The sequence below is a fragment of the Ictidomys tridecemlineatus genome, chromosome 2 (genome assembly GCF_052094955.1).
Source record: "Ictidomys tridecemlineatus isolate mIctTri1 chromosome 2, mIctTri1.hap1, whole genome shotgun sequence".
Taxonomy (NCBI): Eukaryota; Metazoa; Chordata; class Mammalia; order Rodentia; family Sciuridae; genus Ictidomys; species Ictidomys tridecemlineatus.
Window position 1 is genome coordinate 145,535,039 of NC_135478.1, and position 21,411 is coordinate 145,556,449.

General features: G+C 40.7%; 1 protein-coding gene and 1 long non-coding RNA gene across 2 annotated transcripts in view; one reads left to right on the forward strand and one right to left on the reverse strand.

The window, feature by feature from the left end:
- Positions 1-1,878: 1,878 nt before the first annotated feature.
- Positions 1,879-5,025, reverse strand: LOC144375361 (uncharacterized). Its single transcript, XR_013435087.1, has 2 exons — positions 4,156-5,025; positions 1,879-3,980 (listed from the first exon to the last, which is right to left on the reverse strand). It is a non-coding gene; the product is annotated as an uncharacterized LOC144375361 (long non-coding RNA).
- The window catches only part of Scrn1 (secernin 1), a 63,623-nt gene continuing 45,742 nt past the window's right edge, over positions 3,531-21,411 (forward strand). The window contains exon 1 of the mRNA XM_078039912.1: positions 3,531-3,796. The gene's annotated coding sequence lies outside the window, so the exon portion shown is untranslated. The remainder of the gene's footprint in view (positions 3,797-21,411) is intronic.

A 21,411-nucleotide genomic window follows, 5' to 3' on the forward strand; every position in this document is an offset into this window, starting at 1 on the left:
ATATAAGGAGGCTGATTCATAGTGGAAAAGGGAGCCAGAGCATGGGAGGAATAGACGAACTCTAGATAGGGCAGAGGGGTTGGAGGGGAAGGGAGGGAGCATGGGGTTATTAATGATGGTGGAATGTGATGATCATTATTATCCAAAGTACATGTATGAAGACAGGAATTGGTGTGAATATATTATGAATACAACCAAAGCTATGAAAAATTGTGCTCTATATATGTAATAAGAATTGTAATGCATTCTGCTGTTTTCTCACGGATGATATTTATAGCATCTAAGATACTACAGAAGAAAAGATAACTAACTTGAATAAATACCAAGAGAAATTATTCAAAAGGAAGCAGAGAGAGAAAAAGGTATTGGAAAAAAAAAAAAGCAGAACAGAACCTCAGTGATCTATGAGCAAATATCAAATATATGTATAATTGGAATCCCTGAATTTGGTAGGAGATGGGTACAATGGATAAAATATTTGAAAAAATAATGGCCAAGCAATTGATGAAAATTGTAAGTCTGCAGATCCAAGAACCTCAATGAATCCTTAGAGTGATAAATATGGAAAAAAATCAAAATATATCTCTCAGCAAAGCAGGAAAATGGTACTTATGTAAATTTTCTTTCAAAATAGCCACTTTCCATTAGTGTCAGGGAATTTTCTTCCATTCTTCTAGGGGTTTTTGTTTGTTTGTTTTTTGAATTGGGGATTGAATCCAGGGGTGCTCTACTACTGAGCTACATCCCTAGCCCTTTTTGTTTTTATTTTATTTTTAAAAATATTTACTTTTTAGTTGTAGTTAGACACGATGTCTTTATTTTTATGTGGTGCTGAGGATCGAACCCTGGGGCTAGGCGCTCACTAGGTGAGCACTCTATCCTGAGCACAATCCCAGTGCCCCCTTTTTGTTTTTAAATTTGAGACAGGGTCTTGCTAAGCTGCTTAGGGTCTCACTAAGTTGCTGAGACTGGCCTCAGACTTGCAATCCTTCTTCCTCAGCCTCCAGAGTCACCTGATAGGTGTGCACCTGGCTATACAAGTTCTTAACAGTGATCCAAAATGGGAAGAGGGAATGATATATGAAGATATGCAGTTCTGATATTTTTAAACCTATCAGGATCAAATATTTTCGGTTTCCCAGTGACCTTATTTTTGTTTTACTGTCTGTAAATAAATCCAGAATGTTTCTGTAGTTTTCTGTAGTTTTTGCCCAGAGGGAGATTCTATGAGTATCCCTACATAACAATGCTTCTATGCTGAAATCACCTTTCTATCGGTAGAAGAAATACTTGCCTACTTGTGTGGAAATAAAACCGAAAACCTGGTATAATTTTATTTAAGTCTTTGAACATGGCTAGATGGAATATAAATGTGTAATGATTGCATGTTATTGAATACAAGTTTTTTCTTGCAAGCTAGCTCACAAAACCTTATAATTTCCCTGTATCTAAAACCTCACATAATTGAGGCAAGTCATTAAAGCCCTAACTAATATTTCTTGAAGTTCTTCATAGTTTTTGGACTGTTCTGTTCCCTTATCTCTATTTGTATGGCTTGAATGGCAGGAGGGTCTCTGTCTCCTATTCAAATTCAGAAAAAGCTACCAGGGCTGCTTAATCAATGCTAAGAATACCATGTAATAAGCCTCTTGGTACAGAGCCTGGGGACTGCGGGGGGCCTCTGTATCTTCTCTTCTTCTGGCCTCAGTCTCTATAGACATGTGGGGAAAACACCAATAGGCTTTAAAGATTTCAGGGAAGCAGGTATGTTGGCATCCCCATTGTGTGGGTCCTAAGATCATGGCTGCCACCAAAAGACAGCAGGATGTGCAGGTACTGTCCTTTACATGAGAAATGACAACCAATGAACACAGAAAGTTATAGAATTGCATTTGCTTTTATAGTGATGGTGATTTATGGCATGCTTTTAAATTAGACATTTAAAACAGTGACTGTCAGACTTTAATAAGCAAGAGAAACAAATGAAGAGCTTGAAAAAATGCAAATTCCCTGGCTCCCACCCTAGAGACCCTGAATTCAAGACATCTGGGCCAGGCCCTAGGAATAAGACCTTTAAGAGTTTCCAATGCTGATTATTTACACTTAAAGTGTTGCCATTTCCTTAGTTGGAGTAAATAAACAATTAAGATACTTTTGTGCTCTAAGAGTGTGAACCAATGCTTTATTCTGTATTATTTACACTCATTTCCTCAGTTCTCTCCCACTGTCTTTTACTTGTGTTGCAAGTATTAAATGAGGGCACAACATTCAAAACACATGGGAAAAAGTCTCCTTCCTTCCTTAGCAACCAGTCACCCAGCTCTCCTTCCTGGTGCTTCTACTATTACATTTCTTATGTATCCTTCCAAAGATATTCTGTGCATTTGAAAACATAGGAGACAGCCTATGAAATTGAAAATAAAAGTACAGGCATATGATATTTTTCTTCTAACAAATGTTAAGACACACAATGTTCTATGTTCTTCACCTAGATTTAAATTTTTTTTTTCAAAAAAACCCCTTCTGCTTAATATAGGTTGAAAATCTTTTTGTATCAGTACACAGAGAGAGCATCCTTAAAGAAAAAGAGACTTTTAAAAAGTCGGATAGCCTTCCATGGTATTGATGAGCTGTCATGTATTTGAACAGCCTTCTTTTCATGGACATTTGTTTCCAATCTTTGCTAGCGAGGTACTGTTGCAATGGATCACCTTGCACTCATTTCACACCTGTGTTAGTATATCTCTAGGATAAATTCTAGAAGTGGAATAACTGGGTCAAAGACTATACATGAATTTGTTATTTTGAGAGATATTGCCAAATTGTTTTATACCACGAGGTATAAAACTTTTATTTTTACAAATCTGACAGGTAGAAAATGCTACTTTTTAGATTTGGTTGCAGGTATGTGAAGTCAGATATCTTCTCATGCTACTGGGTGGTATTGAATTCCTTTTCCTGTGAACTCTCTTTGTATCATTTGGTCTTTTCTTATTAATTAATAAAAAGGTAGTCTTGTTTTAGCAACAGATGGACTATCATGTCTTGACCAGGACCTTGACCCTCACGCCTCCCCCTCCCCACCTCCAAATTTATTAACTCCAGCATGGAATTCTGGCTTTTCTACTTGCTATGTGACCTTGGAATAGTTACTTCAACTCTTTGGGTCACAGTGTCCAAGTGCCAGGCTTAATAAAGTCTGCCGTTATCAAAATGGTTCTTTAAAACCAGGGAGTTGACTTGGGCAAGTCAAGCTGTTGCAGAACACATTTCTCCGCGGGGGAATTTTGCTTAGGCGCGGAGGCCAGGATGTAGCAACCAAACCGCGGGGTCAGGGAGAGGCGCCGGGAGGAAGCTGTCTTATTAAAGCTTGGGTTTTTCCGTTCGATAGAATTGTGACCAAGAAATCAAAATCAAGCAAAGAGGGAGCCACTTTGTGTAGCGTTATCTGGCCCCTCGGCCGCCCCTCCCGCTCCCTGGCCCCCTCCCCTGCCAGGTGGAGCTCAGCGCTCCAACCCCCGCAAGCCAGACGCGGCGGGTGCTGCGGGGCCCTGGGGCCCGGAGCGCTGAGACGCTGAGGGTGGGCCTCGCGGTCACGTGATCCCGGCCAGCTGTTAGCAGGGGGCGGTGGGACTGAAAGCCCGGAGTCTAAGAAGGGGAAGCGCCCGGCGGCCGCCTCCGACACTGCAGTTGCAGCTCCTAATGTCGCCGCAGTAATCCAGCCGCTGCGCACTCTCAGCCTCACCGGTCAGAGCACCGCATCGCAGGGCCGAGCCCGGATCCCGCCGCTCCGCAGGTGAGAGCCGCGGCTGGCCACGACTGGAAGCTCCGGGCCTTTGCAGCGCCGTTTCCCCGGGCGGGTTTCACTCCATCCGCCATCGCAGTCCCCAGCGTCTGGTCGCCTGCCGCTTTTGGAGCCTGCAAGTAGTGCTACCCCGGGCCTATTGCCCTCCAGGGTTGGCTCAGACAGGCTGGGGAATCTTGGGGATGGGAAGAAAGGTGGCTTCGGCAAAGGGTCGGGGGTGACTTAGGTTTAGGGAATGCGGGGACGAAGGAGAGAAACGCCCCACCCCGGGGTGCAGGCACTGCAGCCTGTTGGGAACCTGCCCCCCACCCCGCCCTCCGTACTCCAACCCCGTCCTTCCCTCCACCTGCCTTTAACTCCTAACGTCTCCCGGCCGCTCTTCCTGTTTTCTTTCCTGGCAGCCAAGTTGCCACCCCCTGAATGTGTGACTGTGCTCCCCCCATTCCTCCATCGTTCGGGTGGCTGGCAGGATCCGGGGTTCCGAGTTCGCCCCGGCGCAGCGTGGGTGAAGGAGCGAGCCTGGCACCTTCTCGGAGCTAACGCACCTGCCGCGCTGGCAGGCTGGCTGCGAACACGGCTGCGTGGCGAGGCCGCTGCCCTTGGCCCAGCTCTGCCCCCTGCGTCCACCCTGTCGGCTACAGCCCAAGGGTGTCCGGGTCTGTCTTCCAATTACGGGCTTGAGCGCGCTGTTGCTCTAGTCTAGGCTGGCCGCGCGCAGGACTTGACTCAACTTCCCCCCGCAAGCGGCACCCGGGCGTTCCTGCGGGTGCGAGAGGGGTCAGGGCAGGTTAACGTGCTGGCCCCAGGGCGCCTATGGGTGAAAGGCACTGGTGTGTTTCTGAGATGATTGTCCAACTCAGTTTATCGTTGGCTCTTCAGTTTGCTTTTTCTCTCCCCGGCACATCACTCCTCATTGAGGTCTGCCAAGCAAAAGAGAAGATTGAATTTTAGAGAATTGTCGAGAATTCGTATTTAGGGATTAAAAAATGCCCATTACACCCGTATGAATCTAAGGAAACTCTTATTTTCTGTGACTCAAAGCTGACTTGGTAGGATTTCATTAAATGATATAGCTTTTCTGATTAGTATTAGCTTGCAGGTGTCTTGAATGAAGCTTGTGTCCAGTTTCACCATGGTGATGGTGGTGGTGGTTGTGGTGATGGGTGTCTACTGTGATCCACGCGTGACTTGAAGACGCATTACTTGCAGATGAAACCTATGTTAATTCAAAATGGCAGCATGAAAAATCAGGCCAGGCGGGGAAGCAGCACAGACTACAGCCAACAGCAGCTGCCCCTGTGACTTAAGCCTTGGTGAGGGAATCAAGGAGAGGGAAGGCTCTCTTGGGTATCAGGAAGTGATTCATGGAACTGGTTAGATTTTAGCTTGTAAGCATGGTCTTGGGGAGTAAGTGGGAAGTTTGGGGAGCTGCAGTTATTTCCCCTAACTTGTCAAAAGCTGGTTATAAAACCTATTCAGAATTAAGATTTTGCTCTGATTTTCTTCAGGCTTAACTAAAGATAACTAAAGATGTCTGTTTGATGCACAACTTGGATGTTTTGTACCTACCAGCTGCTTTTAAAAGGAATGGATGTGTAGTGTAAACGTAATCCAAGGATAGTGCACACAACAAATACAAATAGCAAGTTTCATTAGAAGAGCTGATATAGCATGATGAGCAAGACCCAGGCACCAGAAAATGGCAAATTCTTGAAAGGTGACTCATTTTAGGATCTTCCCCCCACCTTTTTTAAATGCAGCTTTCCATTCCTTTTTCATTGCTGTGCTGCCAGCCATCTTGTCTTTTAGGAAGGAAGAGATGAAGGAGCAAGTGGGAAGATGAGGCTGAAGGTCAGGAGTGGCAGAGCTGGAGGCATCCTGAGCAGGCTTGTTGTGAACCCCCCTTTTATAAAAGGGAAGCTGAAGCAGGGCAGATGGACCACCAAGGCCATATGGCTGGCAGCTGAATATGAGGACCCAAATCCAGGTTCTCTTACTCTTGGTTTAGAGTTCCACATGCCACCTTTTAAAACCTGAGGGGGAAAGGGCACATTTGTCATTATTAGGATGGCAAACACCGAGCAATGGGGAACCAAACTGTCACCTGAATTTTAAAACTTGTAAGTAAAGGGACTATACCTTAGTTTCTTAATTCAAGCCCATTTAAATTCTTGAGCCATCTACTTCACATTCACATTTCTAGTGATGGGTCTGCAGTTGTAATTAAGAATCAAGACCTATTTTTAACCAAAATCTTCAAGATAAGAAGTGAATTCTTTGATTAAAAAATTAGCTGTTTGTGGAGAACCATTAAGCCAATTTCTTTCTAAACAAACCTGAAATGGGCTATATACCTAATTTTTTGAATATCCAATTTTAAGTAAAAGTAAGTAATAAGCCTATTTTAAAATAACTTTGAAGCTGTACTAAAGTCAGATGGTTTTTCTATAATTTGAATTCTTATAATTTGAATTTTCTGACTCATGAAACAGTAACTCCAGATCTGTGAAAGCAGAACTAGAAGTTGTGTGTGGGTTTGGGTTTGTGCAGTACTGGGGAGTGAATCCAGGGGCACACAACCACTGAATTACATTCTCAGGCCTTTTTATTTTGAGACAGGGTATTGGTAAATTAATAAGACTGTCTTAAACTTGTGACACTTCTGCTTCAGCCTCCTGAGTCATTGGGATTATAGGTGTGCACACTGCCTGGTAGTGTTTCTGTACTTTTCATATTTTTCCTTTGGGGTGATCTTTTTCTTATTAATTTGGAAGAGCTCTTTATATATGAAGGAAAATATTTCTTTTTGATAGATGTTACAAATGCATATCTCAGTATTTCGTTTAAAAGGTTTGTTCTTTAAGAAGTTTACACTATTTTACAATTAAGTCTTTAATATTTTCCTTTGTGAGTTGTTGGTTTTATTATTTATTTTTACTTGCTTAGGTAGGTTTTTCCTTTTCTAAGAGTATTTAAAAAATTTATTCAGATGTTTTATATTTTATAGCTTTATTTTGTAAAAATTAAAAATTTTTAATTAGAGTAACTTATTTTGGATGGGGGTGAGTTCGTGACTGGGACAGATTTCTTCCCTTCTTTCTATCCCACAGAATCAATTATCCCAGCATTATAATCTTTTGTTCAATACACCTTTCACCTCAAATTTGGCCTTCACTGTACACTAATTTCCCATGTTTTATACCTATATTTTTGGACTTTCTACTTTGTTAATCTAGTTTTGCCCACAGTATACAAGCTATCTTAATACTGAAATTTTGCAATATAGTTTAATGCCATGTGGGGCTAATCATTTCTCATTTCGTTTTATTTCTGCAACTTGTTGGTTAATCCCACATATCTTTTGCAGATGAACTTTTTTTTTCTTTAATTGGTATTTCTGACGATTGAACTCAAGATCTTGAACATGCTAAGCATGTCCACTACCAAGGAGTTTTATGTCTAGCCCTCAAGATCACTTTTGACATATTTTTTTGCAAAAGCTCTTTTTGTGTGTTGATTGCTGCCATATTGATTCTGCTAATTAATTTAAGGAAGACTGACACTTCTGTGTAACTGTTTCTTTCCAGCAAAGAACGGGAACATTTCCCTGCCATTCAGATCTTCCTTGTCCCTATAAAGCCTTAGTTTTCTTCATTGAGGATTTGGGCATCTCTCCAGTAAATTTATCAGAAAGTTGGAAGAATCTAAGGAGAAGTACAAAACTCTAATGGTGGACTCAAGGAAAACTTACACTAAGGAAAAATACTTTCTGCTTTTGGCTGGATGGAGTTTGGGCAGCCTTGTTGTTAAGGGCATTTTGGAGTCTGAATTCCCCTCTGAAATCCTTTCTTGTTATACAACCAGGCCAAATTACTTCACCATTCTTAACCTCAGTGTTCTCATCTGTGAAGTGGAAATACCACCCATGTGATGGAGTTATTGTGAAGATTAAATGATTATGCACATTTATTTATACATATTGTTTAGCAGTATAACATTAAACACATAGTGAACCTGAATGTTCTAAGGTAAACTTTTAGATTGTATGATTATGGTTATGTTAGTTACCCCCATCAAATGAATGTATACATTCAGTCTTAATTCCACTCACAGGTCCAGTGGATCTCTGGAAATACTTTGCCAATTTAAAGAGAAGTTTGGGCTGGAGTTCTAGCTCAGGGGCAGTGTGCTTACCTAGTGCGCGCTAAGGTCCTGAGTTCAATCCCCAGCCCCACATACATATCAAAAAAGTCTGGCTTGGGAAATAAACCAATGGAAGAGCCAGGAAATGTAGCAAAGAGTCATTGGAGTGAGGCAGAGCATCACCTGCTTTGTGTCCCAGATAGATCAGCCGCTGCCCCTAGCACTTCCTCCTAGCCTGTGCTGAGTGGTGATACAGCCTCTTCCTCCACCCCCAGTCAGCCTGAGCCTTCTGTGCAGGGTTCTTCTCAGCAGCTCTTAGGCATATGTGTATTAGTCACATCTGCTTGTTGTTGCTTACTCAGAAACTCCCGATGTCATCAACCAGGGGTTGAAATGACTGGACAGATGGCAAGATGCCAGGAAAGAGGGGGATAGGGATGGGAGTTCCCAGCTCCAGGCTCAGCAGAAGCTGGGAGATGGCTCGGGTGCCTCCTCTGTTCTTACTGATCATACATCTAACTTAAATCTCCCAGGGCCTAATCTACTCTCCTAAGGTGAGCAAGGTATCTTGAGAGCCCCCACAGTCATTTCTTAATGATGTTTTAAGTCAGTTAACTTCTCCTCTCTTGGTTGTGTCCGTGAGCACCACCTCTTCCCAATGACCTTGAAAACAGCCTATTTCCCCTTGCGTTAAACACAGTGCTTGAACATGACTAGAGGCTCAAAATACATGTTGGTTAGAAATCCTAACTTGAATTATGTAGTAATCAAAAGCTCTCCAGAATATTTTTTTTTCTCTCAAAGTGAAGCCTTAGTGTATTTTTTAACTGTACTTAGTAGTGTCCTAGTGACCTGAAAGAATAAATGGAATGTCTTAAAGTGTTCTTCTTAGTCACTAAAATTATCAGATTAAAAAATAATTTAAAAAGCCAATAAAGTAATATGACCTTGCTGTAAAAAATGTTTAAATTATGTAACCAGGCAAAGTGAAATTTAAAGTTTCTATTTCTATAACCTCATCCACACTCCCACTCCCAACTCTCAATTAGATGTTAATAATTTGAGTTTCTTGTCTGTCAACCTATCTGTACATTGTCTAGTTACATAAATTACATGTACACGCATATATGCTAATATGTTCATATGTATGTATATGGACTCCTTTTTGATAATAAAATGGGATAAATTTGCTCATGGCAAAACACAGCAAATAGCTTGAGCATTAATGGATCTTTACTAAGTGGTTTTTAATTTCATTCTGTAAACATAAAGTAATCCTCTGGTTTTATACCGGCAGGATTTATATTTTATTATTTTATTTCTTCTGTGGGGAATGGATGTTTAAGCTATATATTTTTTACAGCAACAGAGAGTAAACTTCCATTTTAAGAATGAATGGGAAGATTGTTTTAAAATCCCATTTCACAGAGTTAACAGGTACATATCAAATCACATTAAAGGAAAGAGATCAGAATAGACAATGTGCGGTTTAGATGGGAGAGGAAAACAGATGGTGGGGAGAGGAAGGTCATAATTCAATGCACCCTTGCCAGATTAGTGGACACAATGGCAGCAATGTCAGAAATGAGAACAGAGGGAAATGAAAGGACTCTAGATGCAGCGCCCTTAGTAGTTCCCAAGGATTTCCCACCAAGAATGCTTTTGGCAGCTAACCACAGGCTGCCTATTTTAAACACATATTCTTCTTTCTTTATTTCCAGGACTCTGCTCTTTAAGAACATGATCAAGGAACAAACTTTTCTTGAATGCACCTTTAATTCTTATGTTCTTTACATATTATCTTATATGCATGGTTGACATCATAGCCCCATTTTACAGATGAAGAACAACAGTACCCATAATGTGCATCTCCCTGACTTTTTTAGCCCTCCTGTAGCTTCTTAGAGTAATTATTCTGACTGTATACTGTTTACCTATATCATTAATGTGGTACAAGTGTTTTCTTTCTTCCCTCTTCCTTCATTCCTCTATTCTTTCATTCCTTCATTTCCTGTGAAAGATGGAAAACTATCTTCAGATCTGTCATATGCAGGGGAGCATCTTCCTTGCAATGAACTTGATCTGAAAATATTTTTCTAATTTGGCTGGCTTGAGTGAAAAATGAATCCTACTTAAGTTTCCTACTTCCTGCATTTAAAAAAAATTGTATCAGGGAGGAACGAATGTCACTCTGTTTCTCTCTTTTCCTTCACTTCAGAGTCTCTTAAAGAGCCCTTGCTTTCATGCAGCTTGCCTTTGTAAAACATGGAATCATATTTTAAGTGCACCCTCAGAGTGTAGGTAGAAGAGTACAGGAAGGAGTGGAGTTTTTGCAGGTGATCCTTGAATTCAGGTGTGCCCCAACATTGGATATGCACAGAATAATGAGACAGATATTTTTCAAGTATATAGAGACTGTGTTGTCATTGAGTATATACAAATTCATTGAAAATTCATTACATAATGACATTATTTTAAAAAAAACTATTTTTATTTGTTCTTTTTAGTTATACATGACAGTAGAGTCTATTTTGACCATGAAAAAATTTTGACATTGAAAAGTTGGGAAACATCATACAAAAATATTTTATTGGACTTGAAAAATACTTTGGAAAAGTAGTAGCTACATATGAGTAGATAATAGATTTTGAAGTACAACATTTCATCGTATTATAGAAAACTCCATTTCCTTAGTTACTAGTCTGTCACATGAAACAACATTAAGTTAGGTATTTTACTTAATTTATATTTCTCATTGTGGCCATATCTTGTAAATATGATATGAATATCATATCATTTTCAGAATCAGATGCGGAATCAGATGCGGCTAAAGGTAAATGTAGTTCATGTGCCTTGGTTGAGCTGTGGGATTTTCCTCTACCCCTAAGTCTCTGCCCTGTGATAGGGCCATATTTATTCACTGCAGTGAACTGAATAATAGATTGTTATTTTTAAAAAATATTTTTAGTTGTAGATGGACGCAGAATCTTTATTTTATTTAGTCATATGTGGTGCTAAGGATTGAACTCAGTTCCTCATACATGCCAGACAAGCGCTCTAGCACTGAGTCACAACCCCAGCCCGAATGATAGATTATTTTGACTGCAACTCTTCTGGGTTTTAAAAATATTTTTATTACTTTTCATGTGGAAAATTTGAAAATGCTTGAATATATAGAGGTTAAGAAATTATTTATAAAACTATGATCCACTAATCTTATTATTACTATTCCTAATACTTTTGTTGCATTTTGTAATAATTTTCTGTGGCATCTTTACAGATAACATGAATAAATTAAATGGTACTGTATGTACATTTGTGTGTCCTTTTTTCATTTCATTAGCTTTCTCCCATGTATTGATATATTTCCTAACTTCTCAAAATATGTGTAAATGGCTCATTACATTAACATAAATATATTTTTTATTCTTATGATCATGTAAGTGGGTATATTTGCAGTATGTGGAGGTATACTAACAGAGGTCCATTAAATTATCAGGGGTTATGGTCAAGTTGAGTAGTCACTGATGTCTTGGGATTTTGGTTTTTTCAACTTTAAATAGAAAAATTTTCCTATCTTTAATCATCTAAATGATAGGATTTTTTTGTTTGTATTTTTGTGGTCCTGGGGATTGAACCCAGGGCTTTGTACTTGCTAGGCAAACGTTTTACCATTGAGCTATATCCCCATCCTTCAAACTGTAATTTTGGAATTAAATAACAAATTAGTTTGTGGTTTTTTTTTTTTTTTGGTGGGGGGGAGTACTAGGGATTGAACTCAGGGGCACTCAACCACTGAGCCACATCCCCAGCCTATTTTTTTTTTAATTTATTTTTTAGTTGTAGATGGACACAATACCTTTATTTATTCATTTTTATATGGTGCTGAAGACCGAACCCAGGGCCTCGTACATGCTAAGTGAGGGCTCTACCGCTGAGCCACAACCCCAGCCCGTCTCCAGCCTATTTTATATTTTATTTAGAGACAGGATCTCACTGAATTGCTTAGTGCCTCGCCATTGCTGAGGCTGGCTTTGAACCTGCATTCCTCCTGCCCCAGCCTCCCAAGCCACTGGATTTACAGGTGTGCACTTCTATGCCTGGCTCAAAAAGGTATTCTTAAAGAGTTCAATGAGCACTGGGGTGTAGTTCAATATAGAGCATGCTCTTTGCAGGTGTATAGTCCTGGGTTCCATCCCTAGCACAAAAAAAACAAAACCAAAAACAAAACAAAACAACAACAACAAAAAAACAAGGTTGAATGGGACTTTTATTCTTTAAAGTATTTAAATAACAATTAATCTAAATTTTCCTGATTGTCATGTAGTTTGATTTCCAGTTTTCAAAGGGATAGAGGAAGCACAGTCATCTACAACTCTGTCAGACCAGAAAACAACCCAAACCTTTCTCTTTCAAGTTAACCTGGGTCACGACTTCAGCCACTTCCATCTCCAAGACAGAGGGTATTGCTGCCAGTGCTGTGTCTGAATTCAGATAAAATTAAAAGGTTTCCTTAAAATAAGCTGATGGCCCTTGAGGTTGGTGGATATCTTAAGGGGATTTATTGGACTACTCTGTTTTGTTGTGTTGAAAGTTTCCACAGTGAACAAAAGAACCAGACAGATAAAATGAATAATACTTTTGAGAGACGACAAAGATGTTTAAGACCCCTATCTGTGGATATTACACACCAGTTTGAATTGGTTGCCTCAGAACCCCTTGGGTTTGTTGAAACTCTCCTTTCTGTGATCTCAGCTTGGACCTGCTGAACAGAATCCCTGAGGAGGGGTGCCTAGGAATCGGCCATTTTTAACAAGTTCCCCTAGACCACTCGACGCTTGGCCAGATCTCAATACCATGAAGTGACCCGCAGACTGGGAGCGTTTTGTCCAAACTGGATTCTGCTGATCTTTTTCTCTCATTGAAGATGAAATATAGATACCATTTTTCCTTTCATTTGCTCAACAAACATATAGTGAGGTCTTGAACTGTGCCAGTCTCTGTGGGAGGTGATTGAGAAGTGAGGATTTACATGGTTCTTGCCCTGGGGCACTTGTGATTTTCTGAGCAGAGACAAATGTCTAAAACTTGAAGAAAAGACAGAAAATGAAGCTTGAGAGAGAAAGAACTGGAGCTCTTCTTTTCCCCCTAGTGCACGAACACTCCCAAGCCCCACCAGAACCTCTCCCCATCCTTCCGAGTCATGTCTTCCTTCCTCACGTATCTAAGTGGACAAATAAGCTGTCAGTGGACATGTTAAGAAAACATCCAGGACTGTCTCCAACCTTAAAATAATTTTAAACATTTTATGTGCTTCACATAAAGTTATCTATTACGGAAAGTTTCAAGCATCCACAAAAGTAAGGAGAAAAATAGAGTCAACCCTGTGTGCCACCGCCCAGCTCTAAAGGTTTTAATCTCCTAGCCAGTCTTGTTTGGTCTGTGCCCTTGCCCTGTCACCCCATCACCCTGTCACCCCACCCTGCGTTATATCATAGTCTTCCTCATGGGACCATTTCAGTGTGTGTCTTTTTAAGACATGGGCTCGTTCATAGACATCATGTCCTGTCTAAAATATTAATCATCTGACAAATACCTAACCAATGTTCACATTACCCTAGCTGTCTTGACAAACTTTTGTATAGTTTGTTTAAATCAGGATCCAAATACTGCAATTGATTGTTGTATCTCTTAAATAACTTGTTCTCTTGCTCTCCCCCACCCCGCCCCCTGCTGTTTCTTTTTTAATTGTTGCTGTTGAAGAAGCCAGCTTTGTTCTCTAGTTTCCTGTAGTCTTGATTTTGTTGAGAGCATCCCCTTGTGTCATCTGTAGTCTTTGATATCTGATAATTAGATCAAAAGATTTGAGCCTTTCAGTGCATTTCAGTTGTACTTTGGAATGTGAGTGTATTTGAGGAGTTTGGGGCCAACTACTGATGAGAGTGGGGAAGGATGGTAGTGGGGACTGGTGTAGACCTGCAAATGCATCATCAGTGAGGAGTAGGAAAGGAATGCAAACACTTATTGAGTGCCTCCTGTATACAGCTGCATCACTGGGTGTTTTCCATATGCTCACATTTAATCCATGGTGCTATATTGTATGTGGGGGCTCAGTCCCATTTCCATCAGAATTAGTGGGTGGAGTCTGGCTGGGAACTGGGGTCTGTGTTTCTAAAGCCTGCCATTCTCCACCCCCACCACCCCACTTGGGGACAATAGGGACAGGTAATAGAGGGGTCCTGGAGGAGTACAGGACCTTTTGAAGGAGCCACTTCCCAACTTGTCTCACTGTCACACAGGATGTGACTCAGTGTTGCCAAATCTCTGAGTTGTGCAAAGTACAAATACCTGAATGTCTCTGGGAGATCTCTAGACTTAAAATGTTAGCTCTTAATTCAGGTTTCTTAAAAACACTATCTAGTGGGCTGGAGTTATAGCTCAGAGGTAGAGCATTTGCCTCGTACGTGTGAGGCACTGGGTTCGATTCCCAACAACTAAAAAATTATTTTAAAAAACAAAACAAAACAAAAAAAACATTATCTAGGACAACACTTTGGGTTAAGCAATCTACAACCTGCCTCTTCCCCGCATCCTATACCACGCTGCTGGCAAGTATATCTTTTGAAGTTCGGGAGGTAAGACCCAGGACCTAACCATCAAGTGATTTTCCCCTTGACATTAGAAAGGGAAATGGTAAGCAGCTCTTAAAGGACACTGATGACGATGAAGCAAACATTCAGAAAGTGAAAGGGCACTTAGATATTTCAGGAAAAACAGTATTTCTGAAGTCTGAACAAATTGACTTGGACACAGGAACAGGCTGCGGCATGCATCCTTCATTCTTTCACCGTGTGTCCAGAGGGTATCTGGAGCACTTTGTTGGTACTATTAAGTGCCATTCAGATCTCATGGAAACCCTGGGAGGAGTGCACTACCTCACTATCCCTTTTATGAATGGCTTGGGGTAGGGACATGGCTGAGATTTGAACCCAGGTTGGCTCCAGCATCTGCTTCCTGCTAAGGCTTGCATCTGGAATGTTCCCCAAAGACCCATGTGTTTAAAGGCTTATTCCCCAGCTTAGTGCTACGAGAAGATGGTGGCACCATTATGAGCTGGGGCCCAGTGGCAGTGAGAGGTCTTAGGTAAAACTGGAGGTGTGCCCTCAAAGGGGATGTGAGAATCCAGCCCCTTCCATCTCTCATTTTTCGATTCCCAGCCATGAGGTGAATAACTTTGCTCTGTCATGTGCTCCTGCCATGATGCACTGCCTCGCCACAGGGCCAAAGCAACAGGGCCAACAGATCGTGGACTGAAACCTCCCAAACTGTGAGCCAAATAGACCTTTTCTCTTTATAAGTTGATTATCTCAAGTATTTGTTAGTGTCAGAAAACTAACATTACTTAATACTCCATATGGTCTCTCTTGATAGTTCTTCAATCAAGGAATTGACAGATCAGAGCTTGAATTCCTTGGCTATAGAGACCTAAAACTATGCTCTACTATATTAGTTTAAAAAAAAATACTTAGCAGATCTGTCTTTCTCTTAGGCAGTACTTTGTGAGTCTGGGCTAATGTATGTGTATGATTATCATCAGCTGGTATTTATATCCCAATTTTTAGTTAGATATTTTCTTTCCCAAATACTTCATTGATCCTTAGTATTTTAATAGCAGCTATATGACAGAAAAATCAATTTATAAATGAGTATCATTTGTCTCGTTTTCAGTTCAGCAGGAATGTCAATAATTTTCCAAACGAATTTATCAGTGACTAAAATAGTAAAATCATTGCTTTGCTATTCTGGTAATTCACAGACATTGAGTTCAAACTTACTCAGTAAAGCTGGGAGGATGGAGAGTAGGGAATCCAGGCTTGGGGTTGGGGTTCCATTCTTTGTGTCAGGAAAGGCAGTTTGTCACAGTTATTTGCAAGACAGTTAACAAGGCCATAGCTCACATAGAGAGTCATTTTCTTCCTCTTTGGCATCTCAGCGCTTTCTTATTACTGACTAAGGTGACTGATGAGGGTCACTTGAGCTTCTCGGAGATAAGGGGGCAGGGCAGTTTGGCAGTCATGCAAAGAAAGCCCCTGCCCACGCCCACAGCATTCATGCCTTCAGTAACTCCTCACTGAACTTGAGGACAAAGACCTTTTCTCCCATGCGGCTTCCTCCCTCCTTGTCTAGACATTCTGCCAGTGGTCTCCTAGCTACAGGAGTACAGCACTCCAGTCCCACAAGCCTGAAGGCAATCCTCTTGCCACCAGTCAGGGTGAGTGTTGTAGCAGCAGCTCCTCTGCAGTGAGCTCCAGGAGATTGCCAATACCATGTTCCCAGAGGAAGCCATGAATCCCCAGGGAAGTCGGTGGTGGTTAGAGACTGAGGTTAGGGAGATACTACTGCAGTGTAGCAGTGTGGTTCAATGCCACAGCTCTTAGCCAAATGGGACTATTTAATTTTTTTTTTTTTTTTTTAAAGAGAGTGAGAGAGGGGGACAGAGAGAGAGAGAGAGAGTTTTAACATTTATTTATTTATTTATTTTTCTTAGTTCTCGGCGGACACAACATCTTTGTTGGTATGTGGGGACACAACATCTTTGTTGGTATGTGGTGCTGCTGAGGATCGAACCCGGGCCGCACGCATGCTAGGCGAGCGCTCTACCGCTTGAGCCACATCCCCAGCCCCGACTATTTAATTTTTAAAAAATTTTAAATTGTGGTCAGAAACACATAACATATATTTAATCATCTTAGCATTTCTCATTGTACAATAAAGTGGTGTTAAATATATTTACACTGTTGTAAAAGCAATCTCTAGAACTTTTTCATCTTGTAGAATGGAAACTCTCTACCCATTAAACAACAACTCCCTCTTCCCTTCTTCTCCCAGACCATAGCTACTGCCACTCTGCTTTCTGTTTCTGCATGTTTGACTCCTCTAGGTAGCTTCTATAGATGAAAGCACATAATACAGGTTGTATGTGCTTTCCAAAAAAATCGGAAATTTGAAATCTAAAACTTTTTTGAGTTCTGTCCCAAAACCACAAGTGGAAAATTCCATACTTAACCTTAAATGACAGGTCACAGCCCAAACATAGGCACACAAAAGCACTGCATAAAATTAATTTCAGACTATGTAGATAAACATAAGTGAACTTTGTATTAGATTTGAGTCCCATCCCCAAGATATCTCTAATGTAGAAATGCAAATATCCCCAACTCTGAAAACACCTGAAATCTGAAACACTTCTGGTACTAGGCATTTTAGATAGGAAATACTCAACCTGTAATGTGACTGGCCTATTTAACTCAGCATGATGTCAGCTTTCCATTAGTCTAACAAGTACCTGAGATAATCAGCTTACAGAGAAAGAGTGTTTATTTTGGTTCATAGTTTTGGAGGTTTCAGTATATGCTTGGTTATCCGTGTTGCTTTTGGGCCTGTGGTGAGATAGCACATCATGGTAGGGAACACGTGATAGAACAAAGCTCTACTCACTTCCTGGCAAAGAGAGGGAGGAAGAGACCAAGGTCCCATGGACCCTTTGAGGGTACACATTCAATAACCTAAAACCTTCCAGTAGGTCCTGCCTCTTTTTACACTTCCCGAGCTATGGAACTAAACCTTTAACACATGTGCCCTTGGGCGGGACATTTAAGATCTAAATTGTACCAGCTGTTTAATTTAACGTAATCCTTTTGCAATGCTGGGTATTGAGTCCAGGGCCTTGCACATGCTAAGCATTCGTGGTACTACTGAGCTATGCCCCAGCCCCTATTTTAAATTAATTAAAGATTCAGTGCTTGGGCTGGGGTTATTGCTCAGTGGTATAGTGCTTGCCCAGCATGCAGAAGGCCCTGGGTTCAATTTCCAGCAACACAAAAATAAATAAGTAAAAAGAGAGAAAGAAGCTTGGTACTTCAGTTGCACCAGGCACATTTCAATATTGGATGGCACAAATAGAATATTTCTAACATTTCAGAAAGTGTTAGTGCAGAAAACTGGTAGCTTACCCTGAGAACTAACTGGGGGTGGGGACTGGGAGATATTTTATTCGTACCCTACCAGCTAATGAATTATCTGATTTCTTTTGTCCACCACAAAAATGATATCAGCACCAAGACATTTTCATATTTCCAATTTGCATCCTTATCTCAACCTCCCATCTTTCAACCTCCCTTTTCCTCCAACAGCATACAACCTTAAAAATAATTTCAGTTGCAGAACTTAGAGAACATAAATATAAAAGTACAGACTACAGAGAAATGCACTTTCAAACATGCTCAATGAGAACTTCTTAGGAAATGCCTGTCAGCTTAACCCATGATGGAAGTTAAATTGGAGTGTCTCATTAATTAGAACTGTTAGTTTATTGCTAACTTGGCAAGAATCCTAATTGGCATTTGCCACAATGCAGCCTTATTCAGTAGGCCTGCCATTTAAGTCTACTGCTTTTAAGGCTTTTTCCTTGAGATCCACAGCAAGAGAGAAAAATGCTCAGCCTCTATCCATTGCATGCACACGATCATGTAAGCAGATGTATGCAGCACAACATACAGTCACTTATGTCAGCACTTAGCCCTTACTCTGTGAGATACCTATATTCTATTTATTTTTTGGTACTGAGGATTTAACCCAGGAGTATTTAACAATTAAGACACATTCCCAGCCCTTTTTATTTATTTATTTTTTTAAAGTTTGAGACAGAGTCTCAGCAAATTGCTTAGGGCCTTGCTGAAGCTGGCTTTGAACTTGTGATACTCGTGCCTTAGCCTCCCAAGTGGTTGGGATTACAGTTATATATGCCACTGCACCTGGCAGATATCTATATTTCTAAAAATGGTTTTCCAAGAAAATATTGTTCTTATTAATTCAGTTGATGTCATAATCCACATGAAGGCTACAATATACAGCTTGGAAGATGCTGACTTGGCCATACCTGGATTCAGCATCAGGCCTACAGCATAACACTATAGTCCATCTGCACACCTTCTCCCTGCAACAGCCTCCCACCCTCTCACCCACCTTTCATTTGTGGAATGGGAAGGGAGATACCTTCTTTAAGGAGATGGATGGAGATTTGAAGAAAAGTGAAGGTTTCCAAAATTTATTTAGGAACCAGAGAGAGGAATTGAGCAGACAGATACACAATGAGGAAGTAAAGGCCACTTTCATGGTGGATTCCGAGTTAGAATTAGGAGACTCATATCAGGAGAAATGGAATTGGTGTGTAGAGCTACCATTTTTAGCTCCTGATAGAAGGGGCTTCTGTAAACTCAGTCAGCCTGGTGAGTCCAGGAGCTGCCCTAATCATCTTTTTCCAGTCTTCCAGAAGTACCCTGCCTCATATTTGCTAATTCAATTTTTATGGATGATAGCACATTTTGTATCTAGAAAAAGTGGGGATTTCACTAATAAGTTCTTTGGGATCTTCCAAAGTCTTTCCATGGAAATCTTCGTTTCTGAATTTCTGCAGGAAATGGATTGTTGCCCTGCCCAGTTGAGTTCTTACAAGCCACTTATATATAAGCTAATTCATGTTTTGAATAAAATAGAAAAGTCAGTTCCTTGACCATAACAATTACACTTCCAGAGTCACATTAGGCTAGTGGTTATCATATTGAGAGCAGAGACTGGACATTTCCATCACCATAGAAAGTTCTTTTGGATTTTGCTAATTCGGAGTCAAAAAAAAAAAGTCTTGCTAAGTCATCTCTGCAGTTAGTCAGTGAATAGATTGGAGACTCAGCCAAAGAAAATGGACTGTTAGATTCTATTAGTTTATGGCTGGTTGTGATACACTTCACTTGTCTATCTAGCTAATTTTTTCCCCTAACAGACTTTGAAATTCTGCTTCCTCCTAGCATTCCTACACATCCCTGGGCTTCTGCTGCCTATGTCCTTGTCATGGTCAAGTGACCTAGTTGACTTGTTGAGCAAGCAGATGCCAGATGAAGAATAGGTGTTTGTCAAAGACCCTGTGGGATTTGTTTTTTTTCCTACAGATGACTCTTGTAAATGCAAGACCAGTGGATTCCTAACATTTTTCAGGATGGAATAAAATGAGGTTCTGTTCCTGAATGAGACACCAGCCCTTTTGAAATGGCGGTGGCAGGGGGAGGAAGGGAAGTTCTGTTACATACTCAGAAACTAAAGCACAGCAAACACCTCCTGTCCCGCCCCCCCCCCCATGGCGGCTTCTGGGTTGGCTACACCTTATTTCACCCTCCAGCAGTTCCTCCCACGCCCATATTCTAGGAAACCTCCGTAAAGACATTTTATTTTATAGTCATTCTTGTGCACATTGATTCTTGGCTTATCGCTGTCAGATGAAGCAGTTTTTGTGAACCTGGGGAAGGTTAAGAGAAGACTTTATCTTCCTGGTTTTTCTTTCTCATGGAGGAAGAGAGGCTATTTTTCTAGGCTAGGAGGGAATGGATTTTAGAGTTGGGGAAGGGGTCTCCCATTTCTTTGCACCCTAGGGAGGAGGCTTCCATAAGCAATGTGAGAGGAAGGAAACTCTGTCAGCCCTGGGTGGACATTTATAGATGAGACTGAAGTAACCTGGACATTGGAATTGCAGTATGTTTCCAAACATAGAATATTGCTGACTCTATGATTTGATGACTCCTCTGGGTATGGTTGAGGCAAGTCAATTTTAGATGGCCTGCTTAGCAGAAATCTTGAGATGCTACTCTGTTTTAAAAGTTAAAATCCAGAGTATCTTCTTATGTAGCCTCCACAGTTTGCAAAATACATTCTCAAGCATCATTTTATTTATTTATTTATTTGGGGTACTTGGGATTTGAACTCGGGCATTTGACCACTGAGCCACATCCCCAGCTCTATTGGGTATTTAATTTAGAGACAAGGTCTCACTGAGTTGCTTAGCACCTCAACATTGCTGAAGCTGGCTTTGAACTTGTGATCCTCCTGCCTCAGCCTCCCTAGCTGCTGGTATTACAAGTGTGTGCTACCGCACCCAATGAATCATTTTATTTGATAGTCATAAGAATTGTGGGCTGGGGCAAAACATTTGCAGGCTCAGAGAGGTAGATTGACTTGCTCAAGGTTACACAGCTACTAGTGGTGGAGCTGAGCTTTGGATCCAGTTTAGTGCTTTTCTGAAAACACTGATTTACTGATATCTTGTATTTGGGACTCATAAATTTAAAAAATTTTAAAAAGGAAGAAAGAAAAGAAAAAAGTGTTTGAATTGATTGGATATCGATGATATAAATACAATATAGCTGATATAAAAATTTTTTAAAAAGAAAGAAAAAAGTTTTTGAATTGGGTAATTGATGATACAAATACAATATAATTTATCTATTCCTCCCAGATGAATTCTAGATAGGAAAGAGGGGAGGGAGGGAAAGGGAGAAGGCAGGGTTATTAGCAAGGATGGTGGAATGTGATGGACATCATTATCCAAAGTAAATGTATGAAGACACAAATTGGGT